General features: G+C 46.6%; 1 long non-coding RNA gene across 1 annotated transcript in view; it reads right to left on the reverse strand.

The window, feature by feature from the left end:
• Positions 1-1913: 1913 nt before the first annotated feature.
• LOC134957146 (uncharacterized) overlaps positions 1914-26444 on the reverse strand; it is a 233953-nt gene continuing 209422 nt past the window's right edge. The window contains exon 3 of the long non-coding RNA XR_010186494.1: positions 1914-2389. This is a non-coding gene — a long non-coding RNA (uncharacterized LOC134957146). The remainder of the gene's footprint in view (positions 2390-26444) is intronic.

A 26444-nucleotide genomic window follows, 5' to 3' on the forward strand; every position in this document is an offset into this window, starting at 1 on the left:
ATATATCCACCATTAATCAGATGCGTACAGACAAGTTGTCTGACAAATAACCTTATCTACAGGAAGTGAATTAAAAGTGATTTTATTAATGTTCCAGTCAGAGCAAGCTGCCATTCATTGCTGATATAACCAATAGCGGGAACGTCTGCGGTACAGTTCCATCCATCCGTCGCCCGTCAGTGGACAATAAGGACATATGGACAGCTGGACAGAGTGCCACAGTGACACCTGTCTACCCTGTCTTATCCGGGAAGATATATCGCAGATGATGTATCGGACAGTGTTGTTTGATGTCCTCACATGATAGAAATGCACACTGAGGAACTAACATAAATCCAATAATATAAGATGTCCTGTCCATTCTTACATGAGAACATGGATTTGCTGTCAGAAACGTCCTGGTTGAAATGTTTTATTTGTCTTGGTTTAATTACATTTGATTTACTCCAATTGCGGTAGTTTATTCAGCTTAACTCTCTGAAGGGGGTGCTTAACCCTAACACCCCCTCCCCGCAGTCTAACCCTAACCCCCCGGGACACAGCCTAACCCTGACCACCCAGAACACAGCCTAAACCTAACACCCCCTCTCCAGCGCCACAGTGTCTGTTCAGTCGGCACCCCAGCTGTCGGGATTCTGGCGCCGGGATGGTGCACTCATTCTGGTTGCAGGTGTTGGCATTCAGAATAGTGGCCCTCATTCCGAGTTGATCGCTAGCTGCTTTCGGTCGCAGCGCGGCGATTAGGTGAAAAAGCGGCATTTCTGCGCATGCGTACGGGTCACAGTACGCACGCGCAAAGTACTTTCACACAAAACTATGCAGTTTTACACAAGGTCGAGCGACGCTTTTCTGTCGCTCTGCTGATCGTTGAGTGATTGACAGGAAGTGGGTGTTTCTGGGTGGTAACTGGCCGTTTTCCGGGAGTGTGCTAAAAAACACAGGCGTGTCAGGTGAAAACGCAGGCGTGCCTGGGAAAATGGGGGAGTGGCTGGCCGAACGCAGGGCGTGTTTGTGACGTCAAACCAGGAACTAAACAGTCTGCAGTGATCGCAAGGTAGGAGTAAGTTTCTGCTAACCTTTCGGTCGCACTTCTGCTAAGCTAAGATACACTCCCAGAGGGCGGCGGCCTAGCGTGTGCAATGCTGCTAAAAGCAGCTAGCGAGCGATCAACTCGGAATGAGGGCCTGTGTCGGGATTCCGGTGTCGGTATTCTGACTGCTTCCCCAAGATTCATCTCTCCCTCTTGCAGAGAGGAGCAATAAAGGAGAAACCCAGACGCTTGTCACTCAGCACGTGCAGTGTGCAGGCTACTGAAGTCCAAACTACCTATACAGTTTGTATATAACTACAGAAAGTTGGCGTCCTGATCATGCATCTGCGAAACTTGTCTCCACCCAGCTGTGCAATGGAACCCAACTTAAAGTGACTGCTTTGCAGAGGAAACTAATTGAGGCAGAGAGTCTAACGTGAAGTGGCGCAGGTGAAACTTTGTTTATACCACGTACGCCCCTTATCCCCAACCATTTTGCTTTTCAATTCAAGCGCCTGCTGTTTCGCTATGATCATCAACAAGTCGCAGGGGCAAACGCTCAGGGCATAGATCCCAGGACCAGCTGCTTCTCCCACGGGCAGCTTTACATGGCTTGCTCATGAGCTAGTAGACCTAAGCATCTTTTTGTGTTAATTCCTGAAGGAAAAGTGGCAAATGTTGTTTGCAAAGACATTTTTTGTTAAAGTGTGTACAACATAAAATATATATCACAATATGAGATGGCAGTACCGTCTTTGTAACATTAGTTCCGCTGAGCAACAACAGACAACCATGCGTGCAAAGCTGCGGGGAAACGCTACTTTATAAGTAAATGTATGCATTGGTGAATTGATGTAGATAAGGGTAAATTTATTTAGCACATGAAATAAAAACTGGAACCATAGGTCAAATGTTCAAAGCATATATCTCAAAATAATTACTGCTCAAAAGTAATAACGTTGCAGCGTCATAGGGAATCTTTGGGAATCGTATATTGCTATATTCAAGACATATGGGGCAGGTGGCACTGCTATGGAGAAGAATAGTCGTCCATCTGCAGGTGTGACATGAAGGCAAGCTCTTACCGCCCGTCCATCAGGAACACTATTACTGTTTCTCATTCTGCAGTGACACTTTATGAAGCTCTAGATGGGAAAGTGACTTTTCGCTCAACACAGAATAAACCCTATGTACAATATGTTGCTCAGCTCAGCCGTCATCCAGGACACAGGCTGGAAACGAAGAGATTCTCCACTTTCCCCTTCACTGCTCCATCATCCATCCGGGCGAAGCGTTTGTGTGCACTGCAGCAATATCTCTCCATAGAGATCAATACTATGTGAATATCCATCCATTCCTCTGTCAAAACATCAGGACGGAAGCGAGAGAGAGAGAGAGAGAGAGAGAGAGAGAGAGAGAGTAAATAGATTAAATAGATGCCTATGTGCACACGGACCCAGAGTCAGGGCTTCTACATCACTCACTTGTGGCCGTTCCTCTCACAGCCAGGTCACCCATCCGTCTAGTTCAGGCATGTCCAAACTGCGGCCCTCCAGCTGTTGAGAAACTACACATCCCAGCATGCCCTGACACAGCTTTAGCATTCTCTGACAGCAAAACTGTGTCAGGGCATGCTGGGATATGTAGTTTCACAACAGCTGGAGGGCCGCAGTTTGGACATGCCTGGTCTAGTTCAAGCTCGGTTGACTTCATCATGCCTTGCTAGCCACAGGCCACTAACGCAACCTGAGACTATACAATTGCTGTGGAACTATAAGTGTCAGCATGCATTACCAGCCACATGCACTGATACATCTATTCTGTATAAACAGTGTACATTAACCTGTGTCTATGCAAATGCTTCCCATGTGTCCTCACGTCCTGCATAGTCTAGTAGGGCATGCTGGGACTTGTGATTCCACAGCAGATGGACAGCCATTGGTGGCCTATCTCTGGCCGGCGTAGGACAGGTTAATAATTATGGCTGAACCGCATTTCCCAGAATACAGGACTATTCCAGTGCAGTTTGTGGTGTAAATGCTTCACAGAAGGAAAGATGAATGTATTATCCGCATCATCTGTCTCATTGGCGCTGTACTGTACATATATATCCATCCTCTGATGACTTTGCAAAGTCATAGGGTCATAGAACAAACAAATTCATAATGTAGTTTATTTAACATTGGTGGGGCAGTGGCAGGGCCAGATTGAGGGCCAAATGGTGTCTGGGGCTGAAAATGATCAAGAAACCGAGGGGGTGTGACCAGTAGCGGATCTTGCCACGGGCAAGCAGGACTTTTGCCCGGGGCGCCGCCTTCCAGAGGGTGCCGGCGCCATCCGGAGGGCGCCGCACCATGGCAAGATCCGCTGCTGCTGTGGTGCCCCCCGCTGCCGCGGCCCGCTGTCCGCTGTAAAGGGAAACTAGACGCTATGCGTCTAGTTTCCCTTCGTGGGCTGCCCGCTGTGAAGGGAAACTAGACGCTACGCGTCTAGTTTCCCTTCCTGGAGAGGACCTTCACTGTAATGATGTGCGGTGCGCGTTGACGTCATCGCGCACCGCACAGCAAAGGTCCTCTCCACGAAGGGAACTAGACGCTTAGCGTCTAGTTTACCTTCGTGGAGAGGACCTTTGCTGTGCGGTGCGCGATGACGTCATCGCGCACCGCACATCCTACAACAGTACAGGGGGCGTAACTGACCACGCCCCCTGTATGAAGCCACGCCCCCAATGCCGCTCGGGGCGCCAGAAGCCCCGGAACCGGCCCTGGGTGTGACCAGTGTTGTGTGGGTGTGGCCAAAACCATGTGGGAGAGTGGAGTCCCTGGCCGTGGGGCTGCAGCTTCATACATTGATCAATACATAACCAAACTCCACTATTTATTATATGCTAAGCTGTATGATATCAGTAATGCTAGAGACAGTGCACCTACAATACCCCCCGTTTTTTCTGTAGTACTACAAGTCTCAGTAGGTAGCACCTCACATTACTGGCAGCTATAGGTGTGCAGTCGAAGGCCCCTCCCGAGTATACCATACTTGTCTACGAATTAGGAGCTCATAGTCCACATGGTGCCGCCCGTCACTGAACACTGTGTCAATTTGCAGCAACACTACATAGGGGGTGGGGCCATGATTATGCAATTATCAATTAATTACATCATCGCATACCCACCACTCTTACATCACTGGAGGTTGCATTACTCTCTAGAGCAGGCATGTCCAAACTGCGGCCCTCCAGCTGTTGTGAAACTACATATCCCAGCATGCCCTGACACAGTTTTGCTGTCAGAGAATGCTAAAGCTGTGTCAGGCCATGCTGGGATGTGTAGTTTCACAACAGCTGGAGGGCCGCAGTTTGGACATGCCTGCTCTAGAGAGTCCAGGAGAACTCAGGAACTTTGAGTAGTGCACTATTCAGCACCATGAAGCAGTATATGGGTAAAGTGCATTCTGTTCAGTAGCCACATTTCAGCCAGTGATCAAATAATAACATTTATACATACACAGACTATAATAAAGACAGTCCCTATGTCTCTCAGTATCATGATGAGGCTAAACAGCCAATGAATTAGGAAACTAACAGTAAAGTTAAAATGAATAAAGGGGTGAAACTAAAGTCGCAGTATGGTGGAAACAGAGATCACATTTTTTAATTTGACAACCAATCGTTTATTTTCAGCTGGCTCATCGATCCTGCAAGAGGACGTGCCAAGCACTTTTATGAAACCATACTCTTAGTAAAAGTCGCATCTTACAAACTGATAAAGTTGTCTGAAGGTGTTAAGCTCATTAGTGAATAATGTATTTTGAAGCCTTAATATTACAGCTATATACTGTATTTTTTAGCTGTTTTCTGTCAAATACTAGAACAATCCTACAGTACATTGATCCATCTGTATGTCCATTTGCACGCCATAAAGGACCACACAACTACAATGGCTACAAACAGGGCTGCCATCATAAATTATGAGGCTTCGGACTGACAAAATAGACAGGGCCCGCCTAAAAAAAAATATATATATTCTGCCACAACGCTCCACCACTATGTGATGTCACACGGGACGTTAAATATAGGTGGAGCTTTGCAGATCTGCAGTAACGATTCCCAGAAAAGCTGATGCACTCCCTGTGCATCGGCCCGCTGTTGTAGTGCAGCCTGGTGCAGCTCTCCAGGTATCGGCGGTAGGAACCAGGGGAAGGCCCATCTCTATGTATAGGCCCGGGACACAAGTCCATGCAGTCCCCCCCTGGTGGCTGCCTTGGCTACAAAGCATCATTTACATTATTTTGCACTATATTTAGTGGTGGAATGTTTGACTCAATGGATTCAGGCAGAAAACAGCCGGTATCATCTACAGTATAAGAAACTTTCTTTTCAAGGTAAAGTCTCAGCAAGCATTCTCCTGGTACCCAGCCATGGGGGTCAGATGCCGGAAGAAGAGATGGGAGTGAAAGGTGGTGCCGCTTTGTGTAACCTGTGTGGGCTGAATGCTTTTAGCCTGGTCCCTGCCTGCTGGAACCCTTTCTTCCCACACCAGAAGGGAGCTGCTGTCAGCCTGTTTGTTAGACATAAGCTCCTAATGGTCTCCTGTCATTAGATTCTGCACAGAACGCCTTGCACTGCAAATTACATGCAAATGGTACAACACAGGAGTGGCTTATGCAGATTTCCAGGTTCTCCCCAGCACAGTAATTAACTGCAAGGCTTAGTAAATAAAGAGCAAGTTAATTAGTTTGTTACAAGTCTTCCTGCTATTCCCTGTCAAATCTAAGCTGGTGATTTGAACTGTTTTGTCTGCTGGCAGCTCAGACAGAATGATGATCAGACATTGACTGAAGAACCAAATAGAGAGAGAAAACCAACCGGAGGCTAAAAAGAAAGGTGACAATTCAAAGAGCGCAGAGATGAAATGGCGCAGACTTGCAGGCCGGGCGAGGAGAGGGGGACGTGCAGGTGGAAATGTTACTGGGAAGATGTTACAGCCGCTCTAATGAACGAAATAGCAGTTGCGAAATGGACAGGAAAGTCCAGGGACAACTTGTGATAATAGGGCGGCACATTTGTACTGCAGCAGCTGTAGGAAGCGCGCAGAAGAATCCGGACGTTGGGAATGGAGTGTATGTGCCTGATGCATAGTTGAGCGGAGCTTGTGCTGCATGTTCCAACACTGTGCATGCTCCGTCTCTGGGATTACACGAGGAAGAGGTGATACAGTAATGGAGTGCTCTCACTGAGGCAGGGCCAGAAACAGAAATCTTGGGGCCCAGTACAGTGATATCTCTGGGGGGCCCTCAGATTATATATATATATATATATATATATATATATATATATATATATATATATATATTAAAGTGCAACTGAATTTGCTGCGCTAAGAAACTGTTAATAAATATACAGTATATATTCATTTATCTGTACACATATATAAATATGTATATCTCTCCTTCCTCAGACACAGTCTGTGCCTCTCTCTTTCCTTCCTCCCACACACCCCACAGTCTGTCTCTCTCCAGTGGCTCCATGCTGCATTCCCAGCTGCCCTACCCCATCCCAAATCCCTGTGTGCCTATATCTCCACACCATGCCGTTCTTACCCCGAGGGGATACTCAACTGCACTGCACTCCCCAGTATCCAGACCCGAAGACCACACAGCAGGTACCATGTGGCCCTCGCACCCCACCAGAAGAGGCTGGCACAGGGCATGAGAATCCTGGCCAGCAGATCTGCTGCCATGTCCCATAACTGCCTGCAACAGAGCTGGGCCCGGACGAGCGGGCGCACACTCACGCCGCACAGTCACTGTGGGAGACAGGCTCCTGTCACTCTGAGGCTGCGCCCACACTGCCTGCAGATCGCTGCCCTATTTGGATACGACAGCTCACATCCCTCCCGGCCACTAAGTGGTGTATCCTTGGGGCCCGGTACACGTGTCCCCCTTGACCCCCCCCCCCCCCCTGTAGCCGGCCCTGCACCTCGGCAAAGTTCATTGACTGCGGGTTGAAGGAACTGCTGGCTTTATATTCTGTTCATGATGATGATTGTGATGAACATCAAACCAAGAGGGAGATAGGGAGTGGAGAACCACAAACACATACTGTACACCCCTGCCTCAGATCCTGACCTCATCCCCTTTAGATACGGTATCCGCACTCTGGGTCAACAGTGTCTAGGTCGACACACATTAGGCCGACATGGAAAAGGTCTACATGAATTTTTCACACTTTACACTTTAGTTTTTTGAACTTTTTCATACTTTACGATCCACGTGGACTATGATTGGGAACGGTAATCTGTGTCGAGCGCAGCGGTAGCGGAACGAGGCACCTTGCCCGAAGCATGGCGAGTGAAGCGAGCCATGCGAGGGGACACGGTGCACTAATTGGGGTTCCCGGTCACTTTCCGAAGAAAACTACACCAAAAAAATCATAAAAAACTCACGTCGTCCTTTTTCCTTTTCAACCTTGTTCATGTCGACCTAATGGCAGTGTTGACCTATTTCCTGTTTTGACCTACTCACTGTCGACTAATGTGTGTCGACCTAGACACTGTTGACCTTGAGTCCCAGATCCTTAGATACTCTCCCAAAGAAGTGTGGGGCCACAGTGCGAAGGGGCCACTGCAGAGGAAAAGAAGAGTGTGACTTGCAACAGGTAGAGAGACCTCTCTGGGGGTTTTATACCAACTGAGCTCTATTTCCACTTTTGTGCTGTGGTCTGACATCCAAATTGGAGTTCAGTACCCATAGGTGCTAATAGTACCTCCGGCTTATAGAATTTACATCTCGGGTTTTGTGTACTAGTCACCTGATTGTGATAGTTTTGTATATTAGACATTACTTGGGCTCCGCTTTTTCTGTTAGTTACAAGATTGGTCTCCGGTTTGACTACTAGTCACCAGATTCATCATTTGTGCGCTAGACACCAGATTTGGCTCATCTTTTTGTAAACTAGTCACAAGATTGATTTTATCTTTGTACACTAGTCACCAGATTGGGCTCAGTTTAGTATACTAGTCACCAGATTGGGCCCAGTTTTGTATACTAGTCACAAGACTGAGCTCATCTTTGTATACTAGTCACCAGAGTGGGCTCAGTTTTGAATACTAGTTACAAGATTGGTCTCCGGTTTGAATACTAGTCACCAGATTCATCATTTGTGCGCTAGGCACCAGATTTGGCTCATCTTTTTGTAAACTAGTCACAAGATTGATTTTATCTTTGTACACTAGTCACCAGATTGGGCTCAGTTTTGTATACTAGTCACAAGATTGGGCTCAGTTTTGTATACTAGTCACAAGACTGAGCTCATCTTTGTATACTAGTCACCAGATTGGGCTCAGTTTTGAATACTAGTCACAAGATTGGTCTTCGGTTTGAATACTAGTCACCAGATTCATCATTTGTGCGCTAGGCACCAGATTTGGCTCATATTTTTGTAAACTAGTCACAAGATTGATTTTATCTTTGTACACTAGTCACCAGATTGGGCTCAGTTTTGTATACTAGTCACCAGATTGGGCCCAGTTTTGTATACTAGTCACAAGACTGAGCTCATCTTTGTATACTAGTCACCAGAGTGGGCTCAGTTTTGAATACTAGTCACAAGATTGGTCTCCGGTTTGAATACTAGTCACCAGATTCATCATTTGTGCGCTAGGCACCAGATTTGGCTCATCTTTTTGTAAACTAGTCACAAGATTGATTTTATCTCTGTACACTAGTCACCAGATTGGGCTCAGTTTTGTATACTAGTCACAAGATTGGGCTCAGTTTTGTATACTAGTCACAAGACTGAGCTCATCTTTGTATACTAGTCACCAGATTGGGCTCAGTTTTGAATACTAGTCACATGATTGGTCTTCGGTTTGAATACTAGTCACCAGATTCATCATTTGTGCGCTAGGCACCAGATTTGGCTCATATTTTTGTAAACTAGTCACAAGATTGATTTTATCTTTGTACACTAGTCACCAGATTGGGCTCAGTTTTGTATACTAGTCACAAGATTGGGCTCAGTTGTGTAAACTAGTCACAAAATTGGGCTCAGTTTTGTATACTAGTCACAAGACTGAGCTCATCTTTGTATACTAGTCACCAGATTGGGCTCAGTTTTGAATACTAGTCACAAGATTGGGCTCAGTTTTGTATACTAGTCACCAGATTGAGCTCATCTTTGCATACTAGTCACCAGATTGGGCTCAGTTTTGCATACTAGTCACCAGATTGGGCTTCATTTTGTATACTAGTCACAAGATTAAGCTCATCTTTGTATACTAGTCACCAGATTGGGCTCAGATTTGTATACTAGTCACAAGATTGGGCTCATTTTTTTTTATACTAGTCACCAGATTGGTCTCCATTCTGTATACTAATCAACAGATTAACCTTCTCTTTGTATATGGGTCATTAGATTGTTCTCAGATTTCTATACTAGTCACCAGATTAAGCTCAATTGTGTACACTAGTCACCAACTTGGACTCTGTTTTGTATATTAGTCATATGACTGGCCTAAATTGTGTATACTAGTCACCAGATTGGGCTAAAATTTGTATAATAGTCACAAAATTGAGCTCAGTTTTATATACTAGCCACCAGATTGGGCTCAGAATTATATGTTTACAACTGGGAACAGTTGTTATACTAGGTACTAGATTGAGTCCAATTTGGTATACTAATCAATTGATTGACCTTCGCTTTGTATACTGGTCACTAGATTGTGCTAATTTCTATACCAGTCACCAGATTGGTCTCAGTCTTATATACTAGCCACCAGATTTGGTCCCAATGTACAGTATATGCAGGTCACCACAGGTGTAATGATTACAAAGTGGTAACTAGTAACAAGGGCATAGGTGGAATTTAAATGTTCTAAAACTTTGCATCAAGGCCTATTAGTCACTAAATTGAAGACTGGACCGGGACACCGAGTATCCACTGTTCTGCCAGTTGTGCCTGGAGTTTTTTTACTTCTGTATACTTTTAGGAGCCTGAAATTACCAGTGCCCACAGATACTGTACCTTCCTCTCTCCATAACAGCCTCCTTCCCGTAATATGGGCTGCAGAAAAATATTTATTTCCCTTCGTAAAACTTATAGAGCCATGTTTCTTGTGTTTATTTTTCTCCAGACATTATTCCCGCAGAATATTTGAGCTGTCTGAACATCAACCAGACATAAAAAAGACAGAGACTGACACACAAGAGAATAAACAAGATTTATACATTTAAAGTCAGAATAGAATAGATTATATAAAAATGTAGGGAAAATTCTCTTTCTTCAGTTTGAACTCTGCCCTCCGGCTGAGTCATCGCTTTTATACAGGGAGACTCTTTGTATAGTGACTAGCGACTCAGACATTTCCAGACACATGCGTCATTTACCTGGAAAGTAGATACAGAGAAAGTCAGAGACGGTTCATCCTCATTAGATGTATATGGGAAACAGGAACTTCCACAAATGAAATAATCAGACATTGTCAGGATCCATTTAGAGGCTGTTTTTAGCAGCCGAAATTGGGCCGCGATTGTGCAATAACACATGGGGATAGGGTTACTGTAAGTCCCCAATCCCAGCATTACTGCGGCTTCGGCAGGACACTTAGGTGGTCATTCCGAGTTGATCGCTAGCTGCATTTGTTAGCTGAGCAGCAATGAGGCAAAAAAACGGGACTTCTGCGCATGCGTATGCGTCGCAATGTGCATGCGCGACGTACTATTACAACGAACGGTGTAGTTTCACATAGGGTCTAGCTAATCATTTCAGTCGCACTGCTGACCGCAGAGTGATTGACATGAAGTGGGCGTTTCTGGGTGTCAACTGACTGTTTTCAGGGAAAAACGCAGGCGTGACAGGAAAAACGCAGGCGTGGCTGGGCGAACGCAGGGCGTGTTTGTGACGTCAAAACAGGAACTGAACAGTCTGAAGTCATCGCAAGCGCTGAGTAGGTATTGAGCTACTCTAAAACTGCACAAAAAAACTTTGTAGCCGCTCTGCGATCCTTTCGTTCGCACCTCTGCTAAGCTAAAATACACTCCCAGTGGGAGGCGGCATAGCGTTTGCACAGCTGCTAAAAACTGCTAGCGAGCGATCAACTCGGAATGACCACCTTATTGCGGATTATGCTGCGGGTGGCTGAGTCTGTTTTGCGAATACGAGGCAATATTTAAAGAAAAAGTCACTATACTACACCGCTTGGTGCGGCTCAGTCGAGCCTGGTGTCTCATGCAGTATGGCGTATTGATGCTTGCTGTAAGAAGACACATCGGTATGGCTTTGCGGAACTGCATACTCTAAAAGTCCCAGCATACTCTAAAAGTTTATACTCCCCCCCCCCTATTGTCTTGATTCAGCTATGAAAGTCCCTATTGGAGGCTGCTCTGATTCAGGTACAATTGGGAAGTATGTCCCACTGTTTGATGCCCCTTTGATGTTATGCGTACTTCAGTGGCGTAACTAGAAATTTTTCTCCCCCAAGCCAAAAAATTCTTCGGCGCCCCCCCCCCCCATAATTGGCACTAGGAAAGGGACAAACATGTGCGCGCCGAAGGCGCGTGGCGCCAAAAAGGGGCGTGGTTTTGTTTAAATGGGCGTGGCTTTGCATAAAGAGGCGTGGCATTGCAGGAATGGACTACCTTATACCCCAGTTTTGCAACCTGCACGCCCAGACGTTAGCCACCACAGGAAAGAAAAATAATCCTGATTCATGCCCCTTCCATTATTTGTCATTTTTCCTCCTTATAGTAATGCCCAGTATACATTATGCCACATACTGCAAAGGCCCTCAGACATTATGCCACACACAATAATGCACATGACACAATATGCACACACCGTAATGCCCCCGACACATTATGCCACACACCGTAATGTCTATGACACATTATGACAGGAATCGCAATGCCCGTTATACATTATGCTACACACTGCAATGCCCCTGATACATTATAGCACATACCACAATGCCCATGATATAGTATACCACACACCGCAATGTCCGTGATACATTATGACACACACCGCAATGTCCGTGATACATTATGACACACACTGCAATGAACCTGAGACATTATACCACATACCACAATGCCCATGATATAGTATACCACACACCGCAATGTCCGTGATACATTATGACACACACCGCAATGCCCGTTATACATTATGCCACACTGCAATGACCCTGAGACATTATACCACATACCACAATGCCCGTGATATAGTATACAGACACCGTAATGCCTGACACATTATGCCACACACCGCAATGCCCATTATACATTATGCCACACACTGCAATGACCCTGAGACATTATACCACATACCACAATGCCCGTGATCTAGTATACCATACACCGTAATGCCTGTGACACATACCGCAATGCCCGTTATACCCTATGCCACACTGCAATGCCCCTGAGACATTATACCACATACCACAATGCCCGTGATATAGTTTGCCACACACCGTAATGCCTGTGACACATTCTGACACACACCGCAATGTCCGTGATACATTATGCCACACACCGTAATGCCCATTACACATTAAGTCCTACATTAAGGCTTCTAATTACTTTTAAATTACCTGCTCGTTGCCAGGGGTTTCATGCTCTTGGTTCCATGCACGGTGCCAGGGGTTTTCATGCTCAGGGTGTCATGCTCGTTGCCAGGTGTTTCATGCACTCGGTGTCATGCTCGTTGCCAGGGGTTTCATGCACTGGGTGTCATGCTCATTGCTAGGGGGTAGTGCTTGTTGCTAGGGCTGTGCTCCCAGTGCCACATATGTCCTCAGTGCCAGATATTCCCCCACGGTGCCAGGTACTCACATGCCCCCAGTGCCAAATATAGCCTCTCCCCCCAGTGCCACATATGCCCCCAGTGCCAGATATTCCCCCACAATGCCAGGTGCTCACGTGCCCCCAGTGCCAAATATAGCCCCCCATGTGCCAGGTACACATACAGTGCCATATATGCCCCCTCAGTGCCATATATGCCCCCTCAGTGCCTCCCCAGTGCCATATATGCCCCCTCAGTACCCCCCAGTGCCATATATGCCCCCTCAGTGCCCCCCCAGTGCCATATATGCCCCCTCAGTGCCCCACCAGTGCCATATATGCCCCCTCAGTGCCATATATGCCCCCTCAGTGCCATATATGCCCCCTCAGTGCCCCCCAGTGCCATCTATGCCCCCTCAGTGCCCCCCAGTGCCATATATGCCCTCAGTGCCCCTCAGTGCCATATATGCCCCCTCAGTGCCATATATGACCCCTCTGTGCCCCCCTAGTGCCATATATGCCCCCTCAGTGCCATATATGCCCCTCAGTGCCACCCCAGTGCCATATATGCCTCCTCAGGCCATATATGCCCCCTCAGTGCCCCCCCCCCTGTTCCATATATGCCCCCTCAGTGCTCCCCCAGTGCCATATATGCATACCTCCCGCAGTGTCCCGTGATGGGGGGGGCAGTTGGGAGTCTCCTACAGTCACTGCTCTGCATAGCAGAGCAGTAGCGAATAGACGCTGTGCGCATGCGCACAGCGTCTATTCAGCGCAGACAGTGGGAGAGAGGGCATGCCAGCAGCTCACAGAACGCTGGGCATGCCCCCTCAGTGACGAAACGGGGGCGTGGCCCGCGATCGCGGGTCCTCCGCGAAGCCACGCCCCCTTTTCATAGGACACGCCCCCGACACGCCGGAGACTCAGAGGGACACAGGAGAGGCGCACGCTGTGCCCTCCGTGTCCCTACTTCACAGCGGGGGGCTAGTGACAACAGATTGACATGCGGACGTTCGTCCGCATGTCAATCTGCTCTAAATCAGTGGCGGCGCCCCCGCAGCCCCTCGCCCCCAAGCCACCGCGAGGGCTGCGGGGGCAGTAGTTACGCCACTGGCGTACTTAGGGGGTAATTCAAGGTTGATTGCATAATAACATTTTCCCCTAATGGGCATAACCATGTGCACTGCAGGTGGGGCAGATGTAACATGTGCAGAGAGAGTTAGATTTGGATGGGTTATATTGTTTCTGTGCAGAGTAAATACTGGCTGCTTTATTTTTACACAGCAATTTAGATTTCAGTTTGGACAAACCCCACCCAAATCTAACTCTCTCTGCACATGCAGAGCACATGGTTTTGCCCATTAGGGGAAAATGTTATTTTGCAATCAACCTTGAATTAGGCCCTTAGAATGTTACAATGTTGGGAGATATGATCCATTGCACATGGTTACTTACTGTGTGTGTGTGTGTGTGTGTGTGTGTGTGTGTGTGTGTGTGTGACTGCTGTGTGGGCATAATGTGTATAGATGTCACTACTACAGGAGGCATTGTGTGTATAAGCAGCACTACAGGGGCCATTGTGTGTATAAGCAGCACTACTACAGGGTGTGTTGTGTGTATAAGCAGCACTACTACAGGGGGCATTGTATGTGTAAGTGTCACTACTACAGGGGGGCGTTGTGTGTGTATAAGCAGCACTACTACAGGGGCGTTGTGTGTATAAGTGTCACTACTACAGGCGGCATTGTGTGTGTAAGCAGCACTATCACAGGAGTGTTGTGTTTACAAGCGTCACTACTACAGAGGGCATTGTGTGTATAAGCAGCACTACTACAATGAGTGTTGTGTTTATAAGCATCACTACTACAGAGGGCATTGTGTGTTTAAGCATCACTACTACAGGGGGTGTTGTGTGTATAAGCGTCACTACTACAGGGGCATTGTGTGCATATGCGTCACTACAGGGGGCATTCTGTGTATAAGCGTCAATACTACATGGAGCATTATGTGTATAAGCATCACTACTACAGGGGGTGTTGTGTGTATAAGCGTCACTACTACAGGGGCATTGTGTGCATATGCGTCACTACAGGGGGCATTCTGTGTATAAGCGTCAATACTACATGGAACATTATGTGTATAAGCAGCAATACTACAGGGGGCATTGTGTGTATAAGAATCACTACTACAGGGGGCATTATGTGTATAAGGGTCACTACTACAGGGGCCTTGTGTGTATATGCATCACTACTTCAGGGGGCATTCTGTGTATAAGCGTCAATACTACAGGGAGCATTATGTGTATAAGCAGCACTACTACAGGGGGCATTGTGTGTATAAGCAGCACTACTACAAGGAGCATAAGCGGCACTACTACTGGGGCACTATATGTATAATCGCCACTACTACTGGAGCACTATATGTATAATCGGCACTACTACTGGGGCACACGCTGTCCCTTTATAAAGTTTGGGAGGGCACAAATTTATAGTTTGCAGGGGGGCACCGAACACCCTAGCATCGGCCCTGAGTACAGATGTACAGTCACAGCCAGCAATTTGTATCTTCCAGGGGTGCTTCAACAGGGTGGGCTCTAGCGGTTGGTCTTCTCTCCACACTGATGCATTGTTGTACTGGTTCCTGCAAGTAAACAGCGAGACCTGATAAATACTGTGTTACACTAAAATCATCATTATCATTTCCCAGAATCCCTACGGATCTACTGCTGTCTCCAAACGTTCTGTGTGTTGGATTCTGAACGTTAATTGCCTCACTATGATTAAACACGATTCCTAGCAGTGCATGGGTTAATAGACCAGCCGAAGTGGAGACGGGGTCAGGACTGTGCTTTGATGCATAGTGGAGAAGTAACTGAATGTACTGTTAGGATCCATCCCCAGAGAGGGATAAATGTATCACAGTGACAGCACAACGCTGCCCCCTCCTGAACATGTGAGGCCTGGCAGTTTGGGGGGAAGTCTGCTCCCTGATTTGTTTTCTTCAGCGCCAATCTTCCAAGCCTGGTCCAGGGTGGCTTCAGCAAGTGACAAAGACGTTGCAATAATACATCTGTCTTTAACGAGCTGTGTATGGTCTGCAGGTGACAGGGATGAAGTGACAGCTATGAACAATGAAGGGAAGGATTATTTTAGCATAAGGATCCACATAACCAACGAGGTAAAGTTGGAGCTTCGGAGATGTGTCTACACAGTACATCAGGTCTTTCTAGGGAGTAGGAAAGAACCAGCGGGTATTCAGCATCAATATAAGGCTGCATTTGTGAGATCGGGAATAAATGCAGATATTCGCCTGTATTCAGAGGTGGCAGCATCTATAGGACTGTACCTGTACAACTGCTTATGGAAGTAGCTGGCATCCCTATGAGCGCACGTCTACACCACCTCTGCACCTGGCGCATCTGCTATGTTTATTCTAAAGATAAATAAACTGTTACTAGAGAAATGGACAGACAGAGGACACGGCCAACTTGCTCTTCCTATGCTGCAAATGGGATCCGGATTTTAGATCAACCCTGTCGAGGTTGACAGTCATTAGGTCAACCACTGAAGGTCGACAATAAGTAGGTTGACACTGACTGAAGGTCGACACATGACTAGGTCGACGGGTATGGAAGGACAACATGATTATTAGATCGACATGGGCAAGGTCGACGCACAAAAGGTCAACACAGTTTTGGGGGGGGGGTTGGGGCAGAAGCTGGTTATAAATCTTGTGGTGGTAATAGTAAGTCACCGTGCCCGAAGCATGGCGAGCAAAGCGAGCCCCGCGATAGGACGCGTTTCAACTGTTGGTGGTCCCAGATGGAAATTCGGGTCAAGAAACCCCCCAAAACACTGTGTTAACCATTTGTGTGTCGACCTAATGACCACGTCGACCTTCCATACCTGTCAACCTAGTCGTGTGTCGACCTTCAGTCAGTGTCGATCTACTTACTGTCGGCCTTCAGTGGTCGACCTAGTGACTGTCGACCTAGACAGGGTCAACCCAATGATCCACCCCCGCTGCAAATATTCAAGGGGGAACATTTATCCATCAGGAAGAGATTAACTTAAATACTGGACAGCAGCGATTTACAAAGAAAAGTGACTTGTTGCTCAGTGGGCCGTATGCAGATGTGTATGGAGTTGCTGCGTATAGCGCACAGCACTGATGTTTAGTAGTTTGCGCATATGTCAGACACATACTGCGCATGTGAAGTACAGGTCTGTGACGTCGGACGCAGTACAGCATAAACCTGTCAGTGATTGACAGTCTGATCTGTTTGGGGGCGGGGAGGGGGCGGCGACGGTCTCCGTTTCTCAAAACAGAGGTGTGTCTCCGCCATTGTGGGGGAGGAACTAGGCCAGGTTCTCTGTCATTGGTCGGAGATTTCCTGACCTCATAGTCGGACGAGCAGTTCATGTAGCCGGCCAATGATGTCACAGATGATTCAGTGGTGCCGTGGCAGATTCAATACTGCGTCCTTGGACAAAGCTTGGATCAGTAATGCAGTATAGGGATGGACATCGGTGTGTTTGCCATCAATGGTTGTCATCGATTGTGAAACTGTGAGTGACTATCGATGGTCACTAACTATGGTATGGGAGACCATCAATAGTTGCACCCACTGATGGCCATCCCTGTTATTTCAGTGAATAACCTGTGGGCCAATCACAGCCCAGGGGCGGGGCTTTGTGGATGTCAGGGGCGGAGCTATGCTCCGAGTCCCGACACCTTGTAAAAATAAAAAACAAAATAAATGTTTGTTTATCCTGTGCCATCGATGGAGGGAAACCATCTCTCCCATTGATGGCAAAAAGCATTTGACATCGGCCATAAACCATCAATGATTAGGAATCATCGATGGTTGATGGCCATCCCTAATGCATCAGGAGGCGTGACAATATTAGAGCAATCGCTGCTACTTCCATATAAGCAGCAGCGATAGCTCCTCCAACCACACCTGAATGAGGGCCAGCATTTGTAGTTGAATAGTGAAACTTCTGAGAAAAGCAAGAAGAAAATATCTGTCATTAAGGGATCTAGGGGGTAATTCCGAGTTGATCGCAGCATCAAATTTGTTAGCAGTTGGGCAAAACCATTTGCACTGCAGGTGGGGCAGATGTAACATGTGCAGAGATAGTTAGATTTGGGTGGGGTGTGTTCAAACTGAAATCTGAATTGCAGTTTTAAAAATAAAGCAGCCAGTATTTACCCTGCACAGAAACAAAATAACCCTCCCAAATCTAACTCTCTCTGCACATGTTACATCTGCCCCACCTGCAGTGCAAATGGTTTTGCCCAACTGCTAACAAATTTGATGCTGCGATCAACTCGGAATTACCCCCCTATTTACTAAGCAAAAAAGTCGCTGGAGATAAAGTCCCAGCCAATCAGCTCCTAACTGTCATTTTTCAAACCCAGCCTGTGACATGGCAGTTAGGAGCTGATTGGCTGGTATTTTATATCCGTCGACTTTATCTCCATCCACGCTTAGTAAATAGACCGCTAAGTTTGGGGGAGAGAGGGGACTGCTAGATAAATTGTTAGGTAACAAGATGAAAGGTATTTTCATGTATGTAGTATATAGTATTTTACTGATCCTGAAAACATCTTGGAACTAGTAACATAGGGACTTACCTTACAATGAGTAAGTGAGCTGTGTTTTACGGTCTGGTCAGGGAAGGGTTTTTTTTAGTCCTGATTTTACATGTATGGGAGGTATGGGGTTAAAACCTTTTATCAGCATAGCATGGCCCAATAATCGTTAACATCTGATTGATTGCATTGGCTTACAATTTATCATGAGATGTCGTCACAATGTCAACAGTTACAATGTTACCACAATGTTGACATTGTACAAATGTTGAAATTGAACATGGCGGCACCTGCAGAATGTCGGCAAGGCCACAATGACAACGTGTGAAATGGCGACTTTCTGCACAGACTGGCAGCAGAGGGTTAGGGTTATGCTGACGGAGGGAGATTAGGGTTAGGCACTAGGGCAGGCATGGGCAACCCGTGGCTCTGCACCTTGTGAAACTACAAGTCCCAGCATGCCCTTCCACAGATTTGCTATCAGTCTCTGATGCTTTGCAATTTCCCAATGCACAAAGCACATCGCAGTGTTTTTGCTGTGCATATTGGTACCATTCTGGGCTTAAAGTGGTCCTGGAGAGGTGGTGGAACTCATTTCCTCCACCACTTACCAACCCCTCCCATTAGGTGGAGTCAGGGCAAGGGTTTTTTCACACTGCTGGTTGCAAAAAAAATGGGTGTGGTCTGACAAGGAAGGGCGTGGTCACACAATAGTACTCCTAATTCAAATTATGACACATAGTATAATAATCTTATTCACATTACACTGTATGTAGTTCCCCTGATTCATATTACACCACAAAGTAGTGCCCCTTATTTACATTACAACACACAGTAGTGTCCCTCATATACAATGTCCACAGTAGTAGTGCTCCTTACACATAATGCCCACAATAAAAGTGTCCCTTACATATAATGCCCACAGTAGTGCAACTTACACACATAATGCCCACAGAAGTGCCGCTTATACACATAATGCCCACAGTAGTAGTGCTCCTTATGTAAATAATGCCCACAGCAGTGTGCCCTATGCACTAGAGATGAGCGGGTTCGGTTCCTCAGAATCCGAACCCCCCCGAACTTCAGCCTTTTTACACGGGTCCGAGGCAGACTCGGATCTTCCCGCCTTGCTCGGTTAACCCGAGCACGCCCGAACGTCATCATCCCGCTGTCGGATTCTCGCGAGGCTCGGATTCTATCGCGAGACTCGGATTCTATATAAGGAGCCGCGCGTCGCCGCCATTTTCACACGTGCATTGAGATTGATAGGGAGAGGACGTGGCTGGCGTCCTCTCCGTTAGAATAGATAGAGACACTTGAGTTGATTTACTACTAACTTAGTAATTTTGGGGAGCATTAGGAGTACTCAGAGTGCAGAGTTTTGCTGATAGTTACTAGTGACCACCACCAGTTTTATTTATTATTTAATATAATCCGTTCTCAGCCTGAAAAAAAACGATACACAGTCACATACCATATCTGTGCTCAACCTCAGTGTGCTGCATGATAATATCATCTATGTATATCTGACTGTGCTGAGTGCTCACTGCTCACACAGCTGAATTGTGGGGGAGACTGGGGTGCAGTTATAGCAGGAGTACAGTGCACACTTTTGCTGCCAGTGTGACTGACCAGTGAACACCAGTATATTGTCTGCCTGAAAAAGTTAAACACTCCTGTGGTGTTTTTTATTTTTATTCTATAAACGCATTCTGCTGACAGTGTCTAGCAGGTCCATCATTCATTATATTATATAAATATTTACCTGCAGTAGTGTTATATTTTTTTTGTTCATCTCTATCATCTTTATCATCTCATTAGCAGACGCAGTACGGTAGTCCACGGCTGTGGCTACCTCTGTGTCGTCAGTGCTCGTCCATAATTGTATACCTACCTGTGGTGGGTTTTTTTTTCTATCTTCTTCATACTAGTAGTTTAGGAGTCTGCTGACAGTGTCCAGCAGGTCCGTCATTATATTATATATACCTGCAGTAGTGATATATATATATATATTTTATATCATTATCATCTCTATACTAGCAGACGCAGTACGGTAGTCCACGGCTGTAGCTACCTCTGTGTTGTCAGTGCTCGTCCATAATTGTATACCTACCTGTGGTGGGTTTTTTTTTTCTATCTTCTTCATACTAGTAGTTTAGGAGTCTGCTGACAGTGTCCAGCAGGTCCGTCATTATATTATATATACCTGCAGTAGTGATATATATATATTTTTTATATCATTATCATCTCTATACTAGCAGACGCAGTACGGTAGTCCACGGCTGTAGCTACCTCTGTGTCGTCAGTGCTCGTCCATTATTGTATACCTACCTGTGGTGGTTTTTTTTTTTCTATCTTCTTCATACTAGTAGTAGGAGTCTGCTGACAGTGTCCAGCAGGTCCGTCATTATATTATATATACCTGCAGTAGTGATATATATATTTTTTATATCATTATCATCTCTATACTAGCAGACGCAGTACGGTAGTCCACGGCTGTAGCTACCTCTGTGTCGTCAGTGCTCGTCCATAATTGTATACCTACCTGTGGTGGGTTTTTTTTTCTATCTTCTTCAAGCTAGTAGTTTAGGAGTCTGCTGACAGTGTCCAGCAGGTCCGTCATTATATTATATATACCTGCAGTAGTGATATATATATATTTTTTATATCATTATCATCTCTATACTAGCAGACGCAGTACGGTAGTCCACGGCTGTAGCTACCTCTGTGTCGTCAGTGCTCGTCCATAATTGTATACCTACCTGTGGTGGGGTTTTTTTTTCTATCTTCTTCATACTAGTAGTTTAGGAGTCTGCTGACAGTGTCCAGCAGGTCCGTCATTATATTATATATACCTGCAGTAGTGATATATATATATTTTTTATATCATTATCATCTCTATACTAGCAGACGCAGTACGGTAGTCCACGGCTGTAGCTACCTCTGTGTCGTCAGTCACTCGTCATCCATAAGTATACTAGTATCCATCCATCTCCATTGTTTACCTGAGTTGCCTTTTAGTTGTGCCTATTAAAATATGGAGAACAAAAATGTTGAGGTTCCAAAAATAGGGAAAGATCAAGATCCACTTCCACCTCGTGCTGAAGCTGCTGCCACTAGTCATGGCCGAGACGATGAAATTCCATCAACGTCGTCTGCCAAGGCCGATGCCCAATGTCATAGTACAGAGCATGTAAAATCCAAAACACAAAATATCAGTAAAAAAAGGACTCAAAAATCTAAAATAAAATCGTCGGAGGAGAAGCGTAAACTTGCCAATATGCCATTTACCACACGGAGTGGCAAGGAACGGCTGAGGCCCTGGCCTATGTTCATGGCTAGTGGTTCAGCTTCACATGAGGATGGAAGCACTCTGCCTCTCGCTAGAAAAATGAAAAGACTTAAGCTGGCAAAAGCACAGCAAAGAACTGTGCGTTCTTCGAAATCACAAATCCACAAGGAGAGTCCAATTGTGTCGGTTGCGATGCCTGACCTTCCCAACACTGGACGTGAAGAGCATGCGCCTTCCACCATTTGCACGCCCCCTGCAAGTGCTGGAAGGAGCACCCGCAGTCCAGTTCCTGATAGTCAGATTGAAGATGTCAGTGTTGAAGTACACCAGGATGAGGAGGATATGGGTGTTGCTGGCGCTGGGGAGGAAATTGACAAGGAGGATTCTGATGGTGAGGTGGTTTGTTTAAGTCAGGCACCCGGGGAGACACCTGTTGTCCGTGGGAGGAATATGGCCATTGACATGCCTGGTGAAAATACCAAAAAAATCAGCTCTTCGGTGTGGAAGTATTTCAACAGAAATGCGGACAACAGGTGTCAAGCCGTGTGTTGCCTTTGTCAAGCTGTAATAAGTAGGGGTAAGGACGTTAACCACCTCGGAACATCCTCCCTTATACGTCACCTGCAGCGCATTCATCATAAGTCAGTGACAAGTTCAAAAACTTTGGGCGACAGCGGAAGCAGTCCACTGACCAGTAAATCCCTTCCTCTTGTAACCAAGCTCACGCAAACCACCCCACCAACTCCCTCAGTGTCAATTTCCTCCTTCCCCAGGAATGCCAATAGTCCTGAAGGCCATGTCACTGGCAATTCTGACGAGTCCTCTCCTGCCTGGGATTCCTCCGATGCATCCTTGAGTGTGACGCCTACTGCTGCTGGCGCTGCTGTTGTTGCTGCTGGGAGTCGATGGTCATCCCAGAGGGGAAGTCGTAAGACCACTTTTACTACTTCCACCAAGCAATTGACTGTCCAACAGTCCTTTGGGAGGAAGATGAAATATCACAGCAGTCATCCTGCTGCAAAGTGGATAACTGAGGCCTTGGCATCCTGGGCGGTGAGAAACGTGGTTCCGGTATCCATCATTACTGCAGAGCCAACTATAGACTTGTTTGAGGTACTGTGTCCCCGGTACCAAATACCATCTAGGTTCCATTTCTCTAGGCAGGCGATACCGAAAATGTACACAGACCTCAGAAAAAGACTCACCAGTGTCCTAAAAAATGCAGTTGTACCCAATGTCCACTTAACCACGGACATGTGGACAAGTGGAGCAGGGCAGACTCAGGACTATATGACTGTGACAGCCCACTGGGTAGATGTATTGACTCCCGCCGCAAGAACAGCAGCGGCGGCACCAGTAGCAGCATCTCGCAAACGCCAACTCTTTCCTAGGCAGGCTACGCTTTGTATCACCGCTTTCCAGAATACGCACACAGCTGAAAACCTCTTACGGCAACTGAGGAAGATCATCGCAGAATGGCTTACCCCAATTGGACTCTCCTGTGGATTTGTGGCATCGGACAACGCCAGCAATATTGTGTGTGCATTAAATCTGGGCAAATTCCAGCACGTCCCATGTTTTGCACATACCTTGAATTTGGTGGTGCAGAATTATTTAAAAAACGACAGGGGCGTGCAAGAGATGCTGTCGGTGGCCAGAAGAATTGCGGGACACTTTCGGCGTACAGGCACCACGTACAGAAGACTGGAGCAACACCAAAAACGCCTGAACCTGCCCTGCCATCATCTGAAGCAAGAAGTGGTAACGAGGTGGAATTCAACCCTCTATATGCTTCAGAGGTTGGAGGAGCAGCAAAAGGCCATTCAAGCCTATACAACTGACCACGATATAGGAGGTGGAATGCACCTGTCTCAAGCGCAGTGGAGAATGATTTCAACGTTGTGCAAGGTTCTGCAACCTTTTGAACTTGCCACACGTGAAGTCAGTTCAGACACTGCCAGCCTGAGTCAGGTCATTCCCCTCATCAGGCTTTTGCAGAAGAAGCTGGAGACATTGAAGGAGGAGCTAACACAGAGCGATTCCGCTAGGCATGTGGGACTTGTGGATGGAGCCCTTAATTCGCTTAACAAGGATTCACAGGTGGTCAATCTGTTGAAATCAGAGCACTACATTTTGGCCACCGTGCTCGATCCTAGATTTAAAACCTACGTTGTATCTCTCTTTCCAGCAGACACAAGTCTGCAGGGGTTCAAAGAACTGCTGGTGAGAAAATTGTCAAGTCAAGCGGAACGCGACCTGTCAACATCTCCTCCTTCACATTCTCCCGCAACTGGGGGTGCGAGGAAAAGGCTCAGAATTCCGAGTCCACCCGCTGGCGGTGATGCAGGGCAGTCTGGAGCGACTGCTGATGCTGACATCTGGTCCGGACTGAAGGACCTGCCAACGATTACGGACATGTCGTCTACTGTCACTGCATATGATTCTCTCACCATTGAAAGAATGGTGGAGGATTATATGAGTGACCGCATCCTAGTAGGCACGTCAGACAGTCCGTACGTATACTGGCAGGAAAAAGAGGCAATTTGGAGGCCCTTGCACAAACTGGCTTTATTCTACCTAAGTTGCCCTCCCACAAGTGTGTACTCCGAAAGAGTGTTTAGTGCCGCCGCTCACCTTGTCAGCAATCGGCGTACGAGGTTACTTCCAGAAAATGTGGAGAAGATGATGTTCATTAAAATGAATTATAAGCAATTCCTCTGTGGAGACATTCACCAGCAGCAATTGCCTCCACAAAGTACACAGGGAGCTGAGATGGTGGATTCCAGTGGGGACGAATTGATAATCTGTGAGGAGCGGGATGTACACGGTGATATATCGGAGGATGATGATGAGGTGGACATCTTGCCTCTGTAGAGCCAGTTTGTGCAAGGATGGATTAATTGCTTCTTTTTCGGTGGGGGTCCAAACCAACCCGTCATTTCAGTCACAGTCGTGTGGCAGACCCTGTCACTGAAATGATGGGTTGGTTAAAGTGTGCATGTCCTGTTTATACAACATAAGGGTGGGTGGGAGGGCCCAAGGACAATTCCATCTTGCACCTCTTTTTTCTTTCATTTTTCTTTGCGTCATGTGCTGTTTGGGGAGTGTTTTTTGGAAGGGCCATCCTGCGTGACACTGCAGTGCCACTCCTAGATGGGCCAGGTGTTTGTGTCGGCCACTAGGGTCACTTATCTTAGTCACACAGCTACCTCATTGCGCCTCTTTTTTTTCTTCTTTGCGTCATGTGCTGTTTGGGGAGTATTTTTTGGAAGGGCCATCCAGCCTGACACTGCAGTGCCACTCCTAGATGGGCCAGGTGTTTGTGTCGGCCACTAGGGTCGCTTATCTTACTCACACAGCTACCTCATTGCGCCTCTTTTTTTCTTTGCGTCATGTGCTGTTTGGGGGGTGTTTTTTGGAAGGGCCATCCTGCGTGACACTGCAGTGCCACTCCTAGATGGGCCAGGTGTTTGTGTCGGCCACTTGGGTCGCTGAGCTTAGTCATCCAGCGACCTCGGTGCAAATTTTAGGACTAAAAATAATATTGTGAGGTGTGAGGTGTTCAGAATAGACTGAAAATGAGTGGAAATTATGGTTATTGAGGTTAATAATACTTTGGGATCAAAATGACCCCCAAATTCTATGATTTAAGCTGTTTTTTAGGGTTTTTTGAAAAAAACACCCGAATCCAAAACACACCCGAATCCGACAAAAAAAATTCGGTGAGGTTTTGCCAAAACGCGTTCGAACCCAAAACCCGGCCACGGAACCGAACCCAAAACCAAAACACAAAACTAGAGATGAGCGGATTCGGTTTTACTCGGTTTTACTCGGTTCTCAACACCGAATCTTATTGGCTATCCAAAACACGTGACATCCGTGAGCCAATAAGATTCGGTTTTGAGAACCGAGTAAAACCGAGTAAAACCGAATCCGCTCATCTCTACACAAAACCCGAAAAATTTCCGGTGCACATCTCTACTATGCACATCTCTGCCTCTGTCACTCTAGCAGCTCACTGACCGTGTCACTCCAGCAGCTCCATGCTCTGTGTCCCTCCAGCCCCCATGACATCACATATGCCGTGCCAGAAAAGTAAGCCACTGTGACCTGAGGAGGGGATAAACGCCCTCTGACAGACACAGCGTGTGTGAGTACCAGGAGGGGCGGGCTGCAGGCAAAAGACTATAGAGCCGCCAGGACATCAGGAAGGGGGAGGTAGCTGCAACTCATCAGTGACACTAGCGGTGCCCGCATCATCTATTGACAAGGGTGGTGGGGCAAGCTTTTCTGATGGACTTACTATGCAGGGACGTGGAGGAGGAGGTGGAACTAGTTCCACCTGCCATTACAGGTGGTGGAACTCCATTCCACCCCATTTCCCCTCACTTTAACCCCATTTGTGAAATACGGAGTACATAAGTAATTCAAAGGACATCACTACCTCCAAATGGACAGCAACAGGTGCTGACACACAAGGGTAAAACATATAAGAAAATAAAGATTGCCGGATAAGAAAAGTGCAGCCAATATAGGAGCGGAAAATGTGTTCCAGAATAAATCGCTTCTTCCCCAACAGGAGAATTTCTATCACAATATGATTTCTCTATTTCAGAAAATATTGATATACTCTTCCCACATCCTGTTAGAGAGTTGGCAATCAATGTAAAAACACGTACAAATTAAACAATCAATTAATCAATGGGCTTATGTCTGTAGCCAAACAACACACTTCATTTAACCCCA

The sequence above is a fragment of the Pseudophryne corroboree genome, chromosome 9 (assembly GCF_028390025.1).
Source record: "Pseudophryne corroboree isolate aPseCor3 chromosome 9, aPseCor3.hap2, whole genome shotgun sequence".
Taxonomy (NCBI): domain Eukaryota; kingdom Metazoa; phylum Chordata; class Amphibia; order Anura; family Myobatrachidae; genus Pseudophryne; species Pseudophryne corroboree.